Source organism: Bos javanicus, chromosome 12 (genome assembly GCF_032452875.1).
Source record: "Bos javanicus breed banteng chromosome 12, ARS-OSU_banteng_1.0, whole genome shotgun sequence".
Classification (NCBI taxonomy): Eukaryota; Metazoa; Chordata; class Mammalia; order Artiodactyla; family Bovidae; genus Bos; species Bos javanicus.
Window position 1 is genome coordinate 30395025 of NC_083879.1, and position 18323 is coordinate 30413347.

The 18323-nt window shown below is 45.5% G+C and overlaps 1 long non-coding RNA gene across 1 annotated transcript in view; it reads left to right on the plus strand.

Moving 5' to 3' along the window:
* LOC133258357 (uncharacterized) overlaps positions 1-17698 on the plus strand; it is a 32442-nt gene extending 14744 nt beyond the window's left edge. Inside the window, exons 2-3 of the long non-coding RNA XR_009739982.1 lie at positions 3427-3529; positions 7359-17698. This is a non-coding gene — a long non-coding RNA (uncharacterized LOC133258357). The remainder of the gene's footprint in view (positions 1-3426; positions 3530-7358) is intronic.
* The last annotated feature ends 625 nt before the right edge of the window (positions 17699-18323 follow it).

The following is an 18323-nucleotide window of genomic DNA, read 5'->3' on the forward strand; positions in this document are numbered from 1 at the left end:
CCCTGGTGGTCCAGTGGTTAGGAATTTGCCTGCCAGTTCAGGGGGACACGGGTTTGATCCCTGGTGCAGGATGATGGCAACGAGAGAAAAACCTGCACAGCAACAAAGACCCAGCACAGCCAAAACTAAATAAATTAAAAATTAAAAAATATGTATATTCGGGAAAGCTTGTAGAAAATTTTTCTCATGATAAATCTACAGTCCAGTTACTAGGAAGCAGAAAAGTCTATTTGAAAGATAGTTCTAGCTTCTGAGACAGAGAAGGCAATGGCACCCCACTCCAGTACTCTTGCCTGGAAAATCTCGTGGACGGAGGAGCCTGGTAGGCTGCAGTCCATAGGGTCGCTAAGAGTCGGACACGACTGAGCGACTTCACTTTCACTTTTCACTTTCACGCATTGGAGAAGGAAATGGCAACCCACTCCAGTGTTCTTGCCTGGAGAATCCCAGGGACAGGGGAGCCTGGTGAGCTGCCGTCTATGGGGTCGCACAGAGTCGGACAGGACTGAAGCGACTTAGCAGCAGCAACAGCTTCTGAGATGAAATTCATGAAGTAGATTTGCGCCCCTCTGACCACCCCCACCTCCATCCTAACTGTGAAAAAAATGCCCCCAAGTGGCGAGACCCACATCTAAGCCCACTTGACATTTAAAACTTTTTTCTTCTGTTTGGGTGAAAGCTGACTTTCCAAGTATCCACTCTTTTTCTGTCTTTACTTAGATGCTCGTATGGAGACAAAATGGTAGAGGAGGAAGGGAGTGCCGTGGGTGATTGAACAAGCTTGTTCCACACACTGGCAGCCTGGAATGCACCCTTATACCAGCTAATGCTAGTAATCACTGCATGGCAATGATCGGTTCTAAACAAAAGTTTCCCCGTAGTCATAGTCTCTCCAATTCAATAAAATAATCGTAGAAGTTGGTTGGAACCGCCTTAGTTCTTGCCCTGCTTTATGCTTTGCATGTGACACAACTGTAGTCCCTTTAACAGTCCAATCTCCTTTAAGCTCCCTTTTCAGCTAGAGCTGTGTATTTTCTGATTATGTTCTCCCATTTTCTCGGGCAGTTTGGAAATTTACCCATACCGGTAGCCCTCACCACACACAACAAAAGCAAAATAGCTCACACACCCACATCCCCAGACTAACAGGAGGATCGGCCCACCTGCTACCATCAGCCTGTATCATTGATCATCCATATGTACAAATAAGGGTCCTTTGGCCATTTTATTGAGCCAATTAAATTCTAATATAGTCCAAAGTTTACCAAATTGACCAGAAAACTCTTAGCCACCTAGTATGGCAATGAAATGAAGATACATCTTTCAAGAAGACATTGGCAGGGCTTCCCTGGTGGTCCTGGGGCTGAGACTCTAAGCTCCCAGTGTAGGGGGCCCAGGTTCAATTCCTGGTCAGGGAACTAGATTCCACATGTCAAAACTAAGACCCAGTGCAGCCAAAAAGAAGAAAAAAGTGGGGGGGGGGGGGCATTGGCTGTGACAGTGACTAGGGAAGAGAGAAAATCCCTAGAATTCTTGGCAACTTGGTGAGTTCATTTGCCCTCTGTGGTGTATGGGTTTCCTCCAACTGATGATAATCACAGGAGCTGGTCCTACCAGATGTGAAAAAGACAACTGAAGAAGAAGGAAAACTTTCTCTACAAGCTGAAAGTAAAAGAAGCTAGCGAGGCTGATAATAGTGTCTATAGATTTTACATATGAAAAATTATAGACACTGATTTCAGTTATTAAAAACTGTGAGCTTAAGCTTTTTGATCGCTTAATTAAAGTTCTTGTTCAAAAAGTGTTCAAACACAACCTTGAACAGCTCAGTTTCTAAAATAACATCATAAGAGTGGGAGAGTGAAGAAATCTATGCACATCTGAACTACAGGAGAAATCCTATCACCAGTCACTAACAGTGAGTGCAGGAGTCCCAGTGTGCTTGTTAACCATCTCACTGAAAAGGCAATGGGGAGCCCTTGACAACGTTATTAAGGGGGATGAAAGCCTAGACTTGATAAACAATGCCTTACTCCAGAGCAGCTCAGCACGGTCTAGAACTGGAAAAGCTACCTTATTTTGCCCGTGAAATCTGCATCTGTTTTGTTCCCTTTACAAGTGTCATCTGAGCCCCTTGTACCTTACCTTCTACTGTCTCAACCTTTAGCCTAAAGACACCCAAATTATGGTGTGCGTTCCAGATATTTCAATCACTAAATGTCAGTTCACCGAGGGGAAACGTCGGTTAAAATAAAAAGCAGATTTCTCACATTTATTGTCACGGCTTGCATGGCCTAGGTTCAAAATTTTCACCCTTGGAGACTTTCCTGGTGGACCAGTAGCTAAGACTGAACTCCTAAAGCAAGGGGCTTGGGTTCCACCCCTGGTCAGGGAACTGGATCCCGCATGCCGCAACCAAGAGTTCACGTGCCACAACAGGAGATCCGGTGTGCCTTCAAGAAGATTCTGCACGCTGCGACAAAGACCTGGCATGATAAATAAATAGATACGTGTTAAAATTTTTCACTCTTATTCCATCTGGCCTCTCCACCCACACTCCCAGGTGGGAGAAAAGGAGACTAGAAAGGAAAAGAGCATGCAATTTCTTTCCTTTCAGGTTCTCTTAGTAAACTTTGGGTTCTGATTTGGACTATGTGTTAATATCCTGATATAATAATTCTGATAGCCTGAGTTCTGATATCAGAGTAGCCACATCTTATGGTTTTAACACTCCAGTGGCTCTGATGGTAGTTGAATCTATTAATGGCCACTTTCATTAGTGCACATATATAGACTCTCAAATTCAGTTCTGACTGAGCAGTCTGAAATTGTGCGAAGTACAGCAACTGGCCACTTGCTAGATGATCATCCACGGGCCAACACATTTTAATTCTACCTGCTTATTCAACCAGTTGGCAGACTAAAGAATGATATTATGTCCAAATCAAATTGTTTATCTTGCACTTCAGAGCATAAAGGAAATCCTAGGTGTCTGAGTTGGCTTCCCAAAGAATTTCCACTGACCCAGTTCATATTTTTCAACAGGAAGTCTTACAGACTCGGGAAATGATAAAATGTATGCAATTGACAGCCAAAGATGATCCCAGATAGAGGTCAGATATAAAAATATACAGGGACTTCCCTGGCAGTCCAGTGGTTAAGGTTCTGTTCTTCCACCATAGGGAGCGTGGGTTCAATCCCTGTTTGGGGAACTAAGCTCCAGCATGCCACATACTGCGGGGGTGGGGGGAAGAATAAAATAAATAAAAACATACACATTCGGAGAGATAGAAATAATACATTTGGGGGCATTTTCACAAAAAGTTGCCTCTTTGGGGAAGAAATGAAAATTATACTTCTTTACCTGAATTTTCAGATGTAACTCACTTGATAGAATACTGAAATCCTCTCTCATTTTTATGACAGAAATGGACTTGTATTTCTCTATAATAAGTGTCAGACCCAGAAAAATACAAAGATCTCAGGAAGAATGCAGCAAAACATTCTCTGCAAAATCACATATCTAAAGGTAAGATTACCTTTTACTGATAAGTTATTAAAAGTCTACTCAAATGAAGCTACAGAATATGAATGCAAAGTAGTCAGAGTTACTTTTATATTTGGTATAATAGCTAATAAGGGCTTCCCTGGTGGTTTAGATGGTGAAGAACCCGCCTACAATGCAGGAGACCCGGATTCAATCCCTGGGTCAGGAAGATCCCCTGGAGAAGGGAATGGCTACCCACTCCAGTATTCTTGCCTTGAGAATTCCATTGACAGAGGAGCCTGGCGGGTCCATGGGGTTGCAAAGAGACTCAACTGAGCAACTAACACTTTCACTAATAGCTAAGAAGCTTAAAAAGAAAAGCAATATTATAACAGGACCAAACAAGTAAACAGCAGAGTCACCAGGCTTCTATCAAGCCTTCTTCCTAAGACTTTGTAAGACAGTATACAAGTTTCACTTTTTGTGGAAGCTTCTGGCATTTGGAAACGAATGGCTGAACTTGGTTCACGCCTAGAGGAAATATGCAGACACTTTGATTCAAGACACAATAAAATAACCAGTTTGCTCTTTGGCCTCAGACAGAATTGCCGCCGAGTAAGGGTTGTGTAGACTGGGGTTGGGAAAGAAGGCCACTTGGCAGGGAATGGAGGTATTAGAGAGAGCAAACAAGATTGCAGCAAATGTTACAGACCGCAACCCCCAGCACCAGCATGCAAAACCACTTGTTTATATGGCCCTTCTTCCCCAACTCAAATGGAAGTTCCACGTGGGCAGGGGTATTACATTTGGCTCACGGCTATTATCCCCAGTTTCTGGAAGAGTTCCTGGCTCATAAATATTTGATGAGTGAATGAACATCAACCAGCTTTCAGAAGACAGATTTGTCCAAAGAAGTTAGATTCCATGAATATCTAATGAGCAGCTAAGCAGTGCTGTGCTCAGTGTCCTTGGGTAAGGCAGAAGTCGCTCTATCGTGGTGTGGAGTGCAGTGCTGAGGGGAGGGGTGGTGCTGATGGTACTGGGGAGCATCTTTGGGAACACTGTCACTTGGAATGGTGTGTATTACATGCTGGGCTGTAGGAGCAGCAGAAGTGGAAGTGTTAGTCCCTCAATCCTGTCTGACTCATTTTGACCCCATGGACTATAGCCCGCCAGTCTCCTCTGTCCATGGGATTCTCCAGGCAAGAATACTGGAGTGGGTTGCCATTCCCTTCTTCAGGGGATCTTCCTGACCCAGGGATCGAACCCATGTCTCCTGCATTGCAGGCAGATTTTTCACTGGCTGAGCCACCAGTGAGAGGCAGAAACTGGGACCCAAATGCCAGGCCTGACCTTGGAATTTAGTGCCCTGGGCTTCCCATGGACAGGAACCACTTAATTTGTCTTGCATGCTTGGTGCCAGCTCAGGGTGCTTCCAGCAGCTTCTCAGTAAATGCCTGGGAGTCCAGAAGCTGGCAAGAGGGATCCAGGGAGGGCTCCAGCCTAGCTGCAGGACCAGCAGGCTGGCTGAGACAGCCTGGGACTAGGCCCAGGCCTCCATTCCCACCTCTCTCCCTCGAAAGCCAAAGGCAAGTCCAGGACAGGGACTGTCAGACTGAGGGCTGAGAACTTGTGTCCCAGAATTAAATGTTAATATGTGAAACCCCAGGGCCCTATTTGAGACTTCCTATATAAAAATCTTAGGAGCAGGACCCTGAAACTAGCATTATAAGCAAGTTTCCAGATAAATCTCCTGCAGGTACCAAAGGCTGAATTCTACTAAAGTAGAATCTAGTAATAATTCTCTCTCAAGAACCTGTGTTAGTAACTGAAATCCCAAGGGCAGGAGAAATTAATATTTGGGGTGGTTCCTATGGACCAGGAGCTGTTCAAAATTCTTTCACATATAATAACTCAATATTCAATAATTCAAAGGGGTAGTTTTAGTATGTATTTTTTAAATTTTAAATTTGCTTATTTTTAATTGCAGTATAATTGCTTTACAGAATCGTGCTGGTGTGTTAGTTGCTCAGTTGTGTCCGACTCTTTTAGACCATGGACTGTAGCCCCCAAGCCCCCTCTCCATGGATGGGATTCTCCAGGCAAGAATACTAGAGTGGGTAGCCATGCCCTTCTCCAGGGGATCTTCCTGACAAAGGGATTGAATCTGGGTCTCCTGCACTGCAGACAGATTCTTTACCATCTGAGCCACCAGGGAAGTAAGGATAGTAAATAACTTGTGCTGGTTAGGATAGTAAATAACTTGCCTAACATTGCCTAGCAGGTACATAGTTTAATTGCTGAGACCACATGCTCCCCTATGTCTTGCTGCATTTGGGGGAAATGCCCCATGGAGGAGTCAGGACATTCCGTTGTGTCTGTCTTTATTCAGTTTCTGATTTGCTGAATCTGTCAAGATGAATTTCTGGAAGTCAAGATTTGAGGTTTTATACATACATTAGATCTAGACAGAGAGTGTCGAAACCATCTATGACTTTAATGATCCTTGTAAAACGGCTGAACAATAGATGGAAGTAGTTTGTCCGGGATCAGAAAACTCGGGGTACAGGACAAACAAGTATCTTAAGAGGACAACAGTGGTGTGTGTGTGTGTGTGTGTGTGTGTGTGTGTGTGTGCTCATGGGCACGCGAACGGTCACTTCTGACACTGCCACTCTGCTCCAGGTCTTCTCAGATTTCAAAGAGAAGCCAAAAGTCCAGCTTTCCCTGTGAAATATCCTGATTTTTAATACAGATAACGAATTCAAAAGTTTAAAACACACTTCAAAGGGCAAACAAACAGGCCTGGAAAACGAGGAGTGGAGAATGGAGCACCAGCCTACAACCTACCTCCCAGGGACTTCTCTGCAAGCATTAGCTAGGATGTGGTTCAGTGAAACCCCTGTCTGGGCATCCTGTTTCCACGAACATCCATCCTATCAGTGCTGCTGTTCAGTGTGATAAAGCACACATCACTGCGTCTTTGATTTTATGCAGGTGCATGAGACCTGGCCCAAAGACATTTTTGTAACCTGAATTGGGCCTTTCTATTAACCTACCATGGAAAAGATGTCCCATTTTGATTTTAGAGTGATCGTCAAACCTCATTGGCCAATTGAAAATGAATGACTTCCAGCTTATTTGAAAGGAAAAATGGGGTGCATTCTTTGGGAGAAGAGCCTTCAGTTTTAGTAAGCACCCCCTACTGCATCTGTTTTGTATTAATTGATTGCATTTGGAAATTTCCTAAGAAGCACTTCTTGGCACTTAAGCATTAAAGCTGCTCTATTTCAGAGCAGAAATTCTCACATACAGACCTGATAATGTGATTCAGCGCATATGATGTAATGACACACTTTCTAAAACTGTAAATTTGTAACAACGAATAGGGTTTTCGTCCCTTTCATTTAATGATTTACAATGTTAACTTATGGAGAATGACTATGAAGGAACCAATGCATAATTGTTGCTTTTAACCCTTCATTCTTTCAGTGCTGGCAGCGCCTTAGGGCATCTCATCTATTTTAAGCCGGAGTTAAAAGGATATACTCCTTCTGTGCTTTGCTTTTTGCAACGTGTTTGCAACGTGTATGCGTTTACGTCGTGTTATCAAGTGAAGCAAGGTAACCGGCCCGAAGCAGAAATCATCACCAAATCAACTTCACACGATGTCACCACGTCACCATCACCCACTGTTAAACACAGCAGAGACGCACACGCATCAGCGTGGATGGATCAGAAAGGCGCTCACACGGCTCACCCGCAAAGACTCCGAATTTCAAGACTCAACAGAACGCCGCCATGGAAGTGAAGCCGGCGGGTTCTATTCTCACTTATTTTCATGACTTTTTTTTTTTTTTTTTTTTTGTAGTTTTCCACTGTTAAGAAAAGCGCATCAGAGGAATCTGGTGGATTTTGGAGAAGAGCGGCCTCCTGCCTCCCGGAAGTCTGACGGAGCCCAGTTCCCGGACTGTGAGGCCGCGGGCCCCGGGGAGCGCCCCTCGTGCCCCGAGGGCCACGGTCCCCGCTCCCCGATGTCCCCGTCGCCGCCGCCGGTGCTGCTGCCGCCGAGGCCCGGGCGGGGTGGGACGGGGCGGCCTGCGCTTGGTTTGGTGGTGGTTGCTTTTTGCTTTTTTGTTTTGTTTTTGCTTCTTCCAGGAAAGCCCCGCCGTCCTTCTCTACTCTTCCAAAGTGGGTCCGCTGTCCCAGAGCAGCGCTCGCGATCCACATACACCCGTCCTCCGGCTTCGCCGGGGAAGGGTCCGCGCCCTCTCCCTCCTCTGACTCGACTTCCTCCTTCCTCCCCCGCGCTCCTCCCCCACCCTCCTCCCTCTCTCCCCCTCCTCTCCCCCCGCAAGCGTCTGCGGGCCCCGCACAGTCTCCTCCTCCCACCCCCTCCTCCCGTCCCTCGTACTCCCCCTCCCCGCCTCGTACTCCTCCTCCCCCGACTTCCTCCCTCCCCCACCACCCCCCCTACCCCGACCTCCCTTTCTCCAACTTCCTTGCCTCTTCCCCTCCCCTCCTCCTCTCACCTCCCGCCTCCTCCTTCCTCCACCTCCTCCCTCCCCATCTTCTTTCCCACCCCTCCTCCCCGATCTCCGCGCCCCCGGCCCCCTAGGGCTGCGGGCGGCTCCCGGGTGTCGGCCGTAGCACACACGCTCGGGCAGAGTGTGGTCCCCAGGCTCCGAATCTGGAACTCGGCTGGGGAAAGGGGGCTGGCCCTGCCAGCTGCCCGGGACCGGCCTCTAGCCCTGCCCGTCCGCGCCCGGAAAGCCGGGCTGCTCACTTTCGTGACGATTCTGCCCTTGACGTTGAGCACGGATTAAAGGGCGGTAGTACTTTCTGTTTTAGAAAGTGTTGTGAGAGCGCCAGATGGGAGAGAGAGGGAGGCAAGAGAGAGCGGGGAGCAAGTTGGTGCGGTGGGCCGGGGATGGAGGGTCCTAATTTAGGGCGGAATTGCGCTGCAGGGGCCGGTCGGTGTACCGACCAGGTGGCCCGGACCTCGAAACCCCAGGGAAAGGAGTGTGTGGTATTTCTGCCTGCAGAAATGAGGCCACACGTACTCGTTTCCCACTTCTTCAGACTCAGTAGCTCCAGATCGTGTGAGTCTGTTTTATTCCCATTTGCACACGAGGACATTGAGGCAGGGGACAGGCTGAGTGTCTTGGGCTCTGTCACAGAGCTCTTGGTAGCCCACCCAGGGTTCAAACCTAGATGTCTGTGACTCCTAACCCATATTCTACTGTGACCTAGCTGGTTCGGACAAAAGGTTCGGCTTTAGCACACCTTGTTTGCAGGACAGGCAGGTAGATTTGCAGGTAGGTATGTGCTCAGAATTCTTTGCAGATTCCTATTTCACAGTGGAGGTAATCGGTTTATCTTTAGCCCCAGGATGTTGAGCAGACCTTTCATTAGCAGGAGTCTCTGGATTCCTAGACTCTCTCCAGACTTGAGTGCTGGAGGAGCTATGCCTGCCTGCAGTTAACCCAAGTCTCCCAGGGGTTCATTAGGGAAATTCCCTAGGCCCCAGGCTGGCTGGTTTCCCGGTGCAGAATTGCTAGACTACCCAGTAAGAGTTCTTCAATCCCCCCAGTTCCCGTTCTCTTGCAAAGGAAATCTACAGTAGCGGGAAACCAGCCAAGGTGAGTTAAACTTGAAGGTTTAATGGGACTCATGCAACATACCCAGAAACTTCTGCTGGACCATGGAAAACCCCTGGGAATAACTGGAATTTTGGCCCTTTGGGTACTTTTCAAGATGTTTGCTCTGGAGACTAAGGAGAAAGGTGGTGATGGAATGCTTGTGGTCCTCCATACACGTGTGTTCCTTTCCTGTTTATCCCCAGGAAATATAAAACACATCTGGTTCTCTCAGGCTCTTCCACAGTTTCTTTTCAGAAAATTTCAAGACACTGCTAAGGATGGTTTTTGCTTCCGTTGCTGTTTTTACTTCTACTTAATATCTACACACACATAAATTAGCAGAACACACCCTAATCCTCACCCACAAATGAGATAAAGATTTGACAAGCCTAGCCTTCTAAGAAAGTCTGTGGGAAGCTTGGTTCTCTAATGTAATGTGTGACATCTGTTCCAATACAGTGCAGGGGAATCCGTGTTTAAGATGCTGTGTCGAAGAATAATACCTCAGGGTGCTATCTGATGGCTCATTTATTCCTAAACTTCATACAGCTCCCATATTGATAAATAAATCCCCCCACAGGAGCACTAAGAAGTTCTCTTCCTGGTTATCCTTTCTCCTTTTTTATGGTTTAAGAGCGGAAGCCACCAGAAATGGGGATTAGTACAACCTGACACATAAGCCCTTTTTTTTTCTTTAATTTATTTTTGTGTATTTATTTATTTGACTGTGCCGGGTTGTAGTTGAGGCATGTGAACTCTTAGTTGCAGCTTGCAGGATCTAGTTAGTTCCCTGACCAGGGATGGAACCTGGACTCCTGCATTGTTAGCGCAGAGTCTTAGCCACTGGACTGCCAGCGACGTTCTCCCCAAGCCTTGTCTTTGGAGTGGGTGGGTGCCATAGTGAGCTGTGTCTTCTTAGGCAGACAGCCAGGAAAGGAAGGAAGCCGGTGCCACCGGGCCAGCGGGCAGCAGCCATGAACCCCTGCAATGCAAGGGGCACCTGTGGTTCTGGGCAACTGTGCCACAGCAGAATCAGGCCACTGTCTCCAGGGTGGCCACCTTCCCTCGTCTTGTTGTCAGGATGATCTCTGGGGGCCTAAGGGCAGGCGTTCCCTGACTGGAGGAAGGGCCTGTGGAGGGTGATCGGAGACTCTTCTACTTCCCGCTGGGCACCCTGAAGAGGAGAAGAGACCTGACCACTCTCCTGTCTCAGCCAGGGGCCAGTGCAGTTGACTCAGAGCTGCTTCCTCATCTAGCCTTGGAGCCTTTGCTACCTACATACTCGACCGCCCAGGCGGGTTTGCAACCACCGTGCCCTGGGCTCCAGACCCTTCTGGCCACGGCACCTCTGCCGAATCCCACTCTCAGTACCGTTTCTAGGGAATCCAGAGGGGAGTCCAGGCTAATACGCTCCCTGAGAAACAATGCGGAATGTAGGTATCTGCCTTTTGATGGGGACCATCAACAGATCCCATTAAAAGACACTTGCTCCTTGGAAGAAAAGCTGTAACTACCCTACACAGCGTGTTAAAAAGCAGAGACATTACTTTGTCAACAAAGGTCCTTCTAGTCAAAGCTATGGTTTTTCCAGTAGTCATGTATAGATGTGAGAGTTGGACCATAAAGAAAGTCGAGCACCGAAGAATTGATGCTTTTGAACTGTGGTGTTGGAGAAGACTCTTGAGATCAAACCAGTCAATCCTAAAGGAAATCACCCCTGAATATTCCTTGGAAGGACTGATGCTAAAGCCAAAGCTCCAATACTTTGGCCACCTGATGCAAAGAGCCAACTCATTGGAAAAGACCCGACTCATTGGAAAAGACCCTGATGCTGGGAAAGATTGATGGCAGGAGGAGAAGGGGACAACAGAGGATGAAATGGTTGGATGGCATCACCGACTCAAAGGACATGAGTTTGAGTAGGCTCCCGGAGATGGTGAAGGACAGGGAAGCCAGGCATGCTGCAGTCAATGGGATCGCAAAGAGTTGGACACAACTGAGTGACTGGACAACAATTGTCAGACCGTGCTCAGACCCCAGGGCTGGCTCTGGGATGGGCAAGCTTTGGGCCTGGGCTGTGACAGAACGTGAGGAAGGTGCTTGCGGTTGTCAACGCCTCTTAAATTATCCTGGAAGAGAGAGCCACTTACTTCTGCACAGGCTGCCGCTGGCTCTGTCAGAGGAAGATGAACTACGAGTAATAAAAACAAGATGAAGTTCTGTGTAAATCTCTCCAGCGCACAAAGATTGTAGAAAGTTGAGGATGAAAAGGATATTAAATACAGTCTACATCTACCTCCTCATTCTGCAGCTGTAAAAACCGAGGCCCAGGGAGTTGTGTGGACTGACTGTCACACAGCCGCTCCAGCTCCACCAGCTTTGCATGGCTGTCGCGTTACATCCTTGGAATGGGTCCCTGGTCCTAGAGCATCTTTTGAAAATAGGTAAAGAGAAATCCTTGGAGGCCTTGCTGTGAAGAGGCTCCTGCAATGCAGGAGATGTGGGAGTCGTGGGTTCGATCACTGGGTTGGGACAATACCCAGGAGGAGAAAATGGCAACCACTCCAGTATTCTTGACTGGAAAATCCCATGAACAGAGGAGCCTGGCGGGCTGTATTCCATGGGGCCACAGAGAGTCAGAAACGACTGAAGTGACTTAGCATGTACGCACAGAGAGAAATCCATCCTCTGGCATCTTCACCTCCCTCTATGTTCATTGTTTCCAGCTGCTAAAAATTGGCACTTTTAAAAGCGGGTCATCCTACCGGTCATGGTGGGCTGGGGCTCCGGTGAGTGCCGACTTAAGAGGAGGGAGGACAGGCCAGTGGTTGGAAGCTTAATGGGTCAGCCTCCTGCCTGGAACCTGGGGATTTCTGTCGCTCAAGTCCCTGGGTGTGTGCCCTCAGCAAATACTAACCCACAGAATCAATTGCCAACTGCAGTCATCTGTACATTTGCCCTCGGGGGCTGGAAAGCTTTAGGAAATGCTATTTCCTAATCTCGTTGGCCTTGGATTGGAAAGATGTTTTTGTCCGGTCCAGTCTTCAGAGAGTAAATGTGTACCTAGGGCCTGCAGAGCTCTCCAGAATCCTTTAAGGCACCTGGCTATCAAGAAAGACCCATGGATGCTTCTGGCTCTGTCTTTGCCTCAGTTAAGACCTTTGGGTTGCAAGTCACCAACCTAAACTGGCTGAAGCGGGAAGGGAAGTACATAGATAAAGCCATGTCTCATTGAGGCCCAGGACAGGTGGCTGCCACCCAGCCAGGCAGGACCCCTCTCCAGCTTTGTCCCTGATGCCTGTCTCTTCTCTCTCTGCAGTCGACTTTGTTTCTTCCTCTTGGTGGGCAGCTGGGCCGGGAGGGAGATGATCCCTCTATGATGACCACTATTATGACCACTAATATCTCCTACAGAGATTAGGAGCCAAGCAACTGGTTGTTCTCAGCCCAGTACCAAATTCTCAGAAGGGAGGATGCGATTGGCCCAGCCTGGACCAGGTACACAACCTGATCCAAGCTAGGTGGCCACAGGTAGGCCCGTGAGCAGGCTGAGGGTCCCAAAGAGTAGAATGAAGTGCAGTGAAAAGTCACTTCCCAAGGTGACTTTCCTAGGAATCGTTCCAATTAGATGTTCTTATAGAAAGATGATGCTAAAGCTGAAACTCCAGTACTTTGGCCACCTCATGCGAAGAGTTGACTCATTGGAAAAGACTCTGATGCTGGGAGGGATTGGGGGCAGGAGGAGAAGGGGACGCCAGAGGATGAGATGGCTGGATGGCATCACTGACTCGATGGACATGAGTTTGGGTGAACTTCGGGAGTTGGTGATGGACAGGGAGGCCTGGTGTGCTGCAGTTCATGGGGTTGCAAAGAGTCGGACACGACTGAGCGACTGAACTGAACTGAACTGAACTGATAGAAAAGTGGTCAGTGTAGGTGCGAGTTGGGGTTACTCCAGAGGCTGAATTTGCCTAAATTCTTGAGTGACAAATTCCCTATCATCAATAGTGCCACCGGGGAAGCCCAAAATATTGATGGGTGTGTCCTGTATAAGCAAAAGTTCTGGGGTTCTTGATAATTTTTAATAGTGTAAAGGTGTACTGAGACCAAAATGGTGGTGCTAGTGGTAAAGAACCCACCTGCCAATTCAGGAGACATAAGAGACTCAGGTTTGATCCCTGTGTTGGGACGATCCCCTGGAGGAGGGCATGGCAGCCCACTCCAGTATTCTTTGGCGAATCCCATGGTCAGAGGAATCTGGTGGGCTACAGTCCATAGGGTTACAAAGAGTAGGATACAACTGAAGCAACCTAGCACACATGCACTTTGAGATTATTGCTCTTATTTATCTATCTGAGATGGTCATTTTTTGCCCCCAAATTTCTCTTTTAGAAGGCATTGGGCATGTCTATTTGATTCTGGGCAAAACTGTGAATGACTACTATTTTTGTACACAAACTTTGGATTATTGCTCATTTTTTCTGTTCAGGAAACATGTATTGAGCCCCTATTATATATGTTCCAGGCGTTGTGCTGGACTCTGTGATGGTGTAAGAGGTTAGACTAGCGTGACCTCTGCCCTCCTCAAGATTTGTGATCTAACACCCATCGTGTAAAAGTGGACATTTAATTTCTAGATACATAGGATTTTGTTTAAAGTATCTTTACTATTAATTTCTCATTTTGATACTAATTTCTCACTTAAAGGCTTTCTTCTCGGCAGTCACCCTATGTGTTTTTTGCAGTCTGACTTTATTGAAGTTTTTGATGGCTAAGTCAAAGATCTTTCTTGGTAAATGTCATTTGAAAATATGTGGGTTATTTTCAAATATCTTTTGATAGTGATTTCTAACAATTCCACGGTGATAAGAGAACAGATTCTGGATTTCAATACCTTTAGACCATGAAACTTTTGCACATTGCTTTATGTCCCTGATTGTATCCTACTGTTCTGTGAAAATGTGTAAATCTTAATTATGTTGAACTGGTTCATATTGCGTTTCAGGTCTACTATATCTGCCTACTTCTCTGTATATTCATTCTGTTAATTTTGGGGAGTTTGATATTGAAATTCCAACTAAAAATCTTATCTACTTAAAAAAATAATTGTAATATATAGTAGAACTGTATGTAACCTTGTTCTGTATTTTCCAAGTCTCCTGTGATTTTTATCATACTTTCATAATTAAAAAAAATAAAGTTAAAATAAAAAAGATTAGATATAGCCAATTAAAGGGACTAAAAGGCCTTTGTTTTTTTTTTAAAAAAAGAGAGATCTGTAATCACACCAACAAAGGCCATTGCTCCTTAAAAAGTAACATTTATTAAGATTTAGGAATTAGGACCGGATATCTTTAGGTGGTCATCATTCAGCTTACTGCAGAGAGCTACCAAGAAAATCTGATATGCTTTTAATGTACATTTTGATATGTTTAAGTTTATAATCAAAGTCTGGAAGTTTAGGGAATTATATTTTTGATTTATTGTTTGGAAAAGAAGTATGTGAATATTTAAAGGAGTGTTGCTTGTTTTTAAAAGTTAACTTTTATTTTAAATAAATAAATCAGACTTTTAAACAATAAATATAAAAGAAATATAAAAGATTTGTGATCTAGTTTGAAAAGGGAGCACAGTGATGACTTGAAAATAATTCAGGATCAATGTCAAACAAGGTGGAAACTGCTTTTGTTTATTTTCACTGAACTACCAATTTAAAAAAATACTATTTATTTTACTGAGTCTGAATATCTGAGGTTAAAGAATTTCCTGGCAGGAGGACATCACATGCCAGATATTGAATCACATCATGTGTTTTAAGTTACAGCAGCTTTGGCCTGTTATTATTGTGTTTGAAGATATGATACATTTTGAGCAAATTGAGTATAGGTAAACAAAAATCTAAATTAGTATTAGACTTGTATTTCTTTTTTTTTGTTTGTTTCTTTTGTTTTTATACTTGTATTTCAAAAAGAGTTTTCAATTTGGAAATGATCAATTTTTCAAGGAAATGATCAATACCTCTATTGATTGGGCTTCCCTGGTGGCTCAGATAGTAAAGAGTCTACCTGTAATGCAGGAGACCTGGGTTCAGTCCCTGGGTTGGGAAGATCCCCTGGAGAAGGGAATAGGTACCCACTCCAGTATTCCTGGAGGAGCCTGGTGGGCTACAGTCCATGGGGTTGCAAAGAGTCAGACACGACTGAGCAACTAACTTTTTTTTTAATTGATGGAATGAAAAGTTTACTGTATATGTCAAGGCTGTATATTGGCACCCTGCTTATTTAACTTGTATGCAGAGTACATCATGAGAAATGCTGGGCTGGAGGAAGCACAAGCTGGAATCAAGATTGCCAGGAGAAAAAGCAATAACCTCAGATATGCAGATGACACCACCCTTATGGCAGAAAGTGAAGAACTGAAGAGCCTCTTGATGAAAGTGAAAGTAGAGAGTGAAAAAGTTGGCTTAAAGCTCAACATTCAGAAAAGTAAGATCATGGCATCTGGTGCCATCACTTCATGGCAAATAGATGGGGAAACAGTGGAAACAGTGGCCAGCTTTATTTTTCTGGGCTCCAAAATCACTGCAGATGGTGATTGCAGCCATGAAATTAAAAGACGCTTACTCCTTGGAAGGAAAGTTATGACCAACCTAAACAGCATATTAAAAAGCAGAGACATTACTTTGCCAACAAAGATCCGTCTAGTCAAGGCTATGGTTTTTCCAATAGTCATGTGTGGATGTGAGAGTTGGACTGTGAAGAAAGCTGAGCGCCAAAGAATTGATGCTTTTGAACTGTGGTGCTGGATAAGACTCTTGTGGGTCACTTGGACTGCAAGGAGATCCAACCAGTCCATCTTAAAGGAGATCAGTCCTGGGTGTTCATTGGAAGGACTGATGTTGAAGCTGAAATTCCAATACTTTGGCCACCTAATGCGAAGAGCTGACTCATTGGAAAAGACCCTGATGCTGGGAAAGATTGAGGCAGGAGGAGAAGGGGACGACAGAAGATGAGATGGTTGGATGGCATCACCAACTCAACGGACATGGGTTTGGGTAGACTCCAGCAGTTGGTGATGGACAGGGAGGCCTGGCGTGCTGCGGTTCATGGGGTCGCAAAGAGTTGGACACGACTGAGTGACTGAACTGAACTGATACTTAAAACATGATTCAAGTTAGCACAACTTTTCAGTGCTTGTATAATGCATTTAGGAAGACAAAACTACATTGTACAATTACAGTAACAAAGAAGGAAGCAAGCTTCTAGGTATGGCCATGTCTGATGTTAGGGGAGCCTCAGGCCAGGAGGAAAAGTGCAGAGTTGGCAAAAGAGAGATGCCAATGTGTGCCAAATGTGAGGTGTACATAGGACTTCATTTCTTTGTTTTACATCAGGGTTGGGTTGGAAGGTCAGGTGGTGGGTGTGTGTACATCTCAGTATCTTAGACAAGAATCTTTTAGTGTCCTTGTTGAGTAATGAAGAGATGTAGGGTAGATAGAGGGCCAATTAGACTGATTTGCAGCTGGTTGAACAATCACTTCCCAAAAAGTCTTGGTAATGGATACATTCCAACTCTGACAGAGGTCTCTATTGACTTGCACAGGGCTCTGTCTCAGCCTCCTGCAATATAGTCTTCTTAAAACTGACGTCCTGAAGAAATCTGGAAAGGACAGCTTATACATTAAGATGCTATCTCTTTAGGGTCCAAAAATATGTTTTAAAGTCTTAGAAGATAGAATTTAGTAGAGAGGTAATCCCACCGTTGGACACCCCCCCCCGCCCCGCTGCCGCCGAAGCCATCCAAACAAGCCTAGGGTGTTTGGAACCTGGCATGTAAAATGGAACTAGGATGAGACAAATACAAAGATGTGTCTGTAAAGACAGTGTTCTGAGTAGGCTACCACTTGGGTTCTAGGATGTTCCCTGAAGCTCCATGATGTTGGAAGGTATTGGGCCTAGGTGGATGAGGGTGAGAATAAGGAAGATACTCAGATGGGGCGTGTGCTTTAAGAGTGCAGTATGGAGTGCAATGAAGTGTCTGGTAAGAGTCCTCTATACATCACAGCAGGATCCTCTATGACCCACCTCCCAGAATATTGGAAATAAAAGCAAAAATAAACAAATGGGACCTAATTAAACTTAAAAGCTTCTGCACAACAAAGGAAACTATAAGCAAGGTGAAAAGACAGTCTTCAGAATGGGAGAAAATAATAGCAAATGAAGCAACTGACAAACAACTAATCTCAAAAATATACAAGCAACTCCTACAGCTCAACTCCAGAAAAAAATGACCCAATCAAAAAATGGGCAAAAGAACTAAATAGACATTTCTCCAAAGAAGACATACAGATGGCTAACAAACACATGAAAAGATGCTCAACATCACTCATTATCAGAGAAATGCAAATCAAAACCACTATGAGGTACCATTTCACGCCAGTCAGAATGGCTTCGATCCAAAAGTCTACAAGCAATAAATGCTGGAGAGGGTGTGGAGAAAAGGGAACCCTCTTACACTGTTGGTGGGAATGCAAACTAGTACAGCCACTATGGAGAACAGTGTGGAGATTCCTTAAAAAACTGGAAATAGAACTGCCTTATGATCCAGCAATCCCACTGCTGGGCATACACACTGAGGAAACCAGAATTGAAAGAGACACGTGTACCCCAATGTTCATCGCAGCACTGTTTATAATAGCCAGGACATGGAAGCAACCTAGATGTCCATCAGCAGATGAATGGATAAGAAAGCTGTGGTACATATACACAATGGAGTATTACTCAGCCATTAAAAAGAATACATTTGAATCAGTTCTAATGAGGTGGATGAAACTGGAGCCTATTATACAGAGTGAAGTAAGCCAGAAAGAAAAACACCAATACAGTATACTAACGCATATATATGGAATTTAGAAAGATGGTAACAATAACCCTGTGTACGAGACAGCAAAAGAGACACTGATGTATAGAACAGTCTTATGGACTCTGTGGGAGAGGGAGAGGGTGGGGAGATCTGGGAGAATGGCATTGAAACATGTACAATATCATGTATGAAACGAGTCGCCAGTCCAGGTTCGATGCACGATACTGGATGCTTGGGGCTGGTGCACTGGGACGACCCAGAGGGAGGGTATGGGGAGGGAGGAGGGAGGAGGGTTCAGGATGGGGAACACAGGTATACCTGTGGCGGATTCA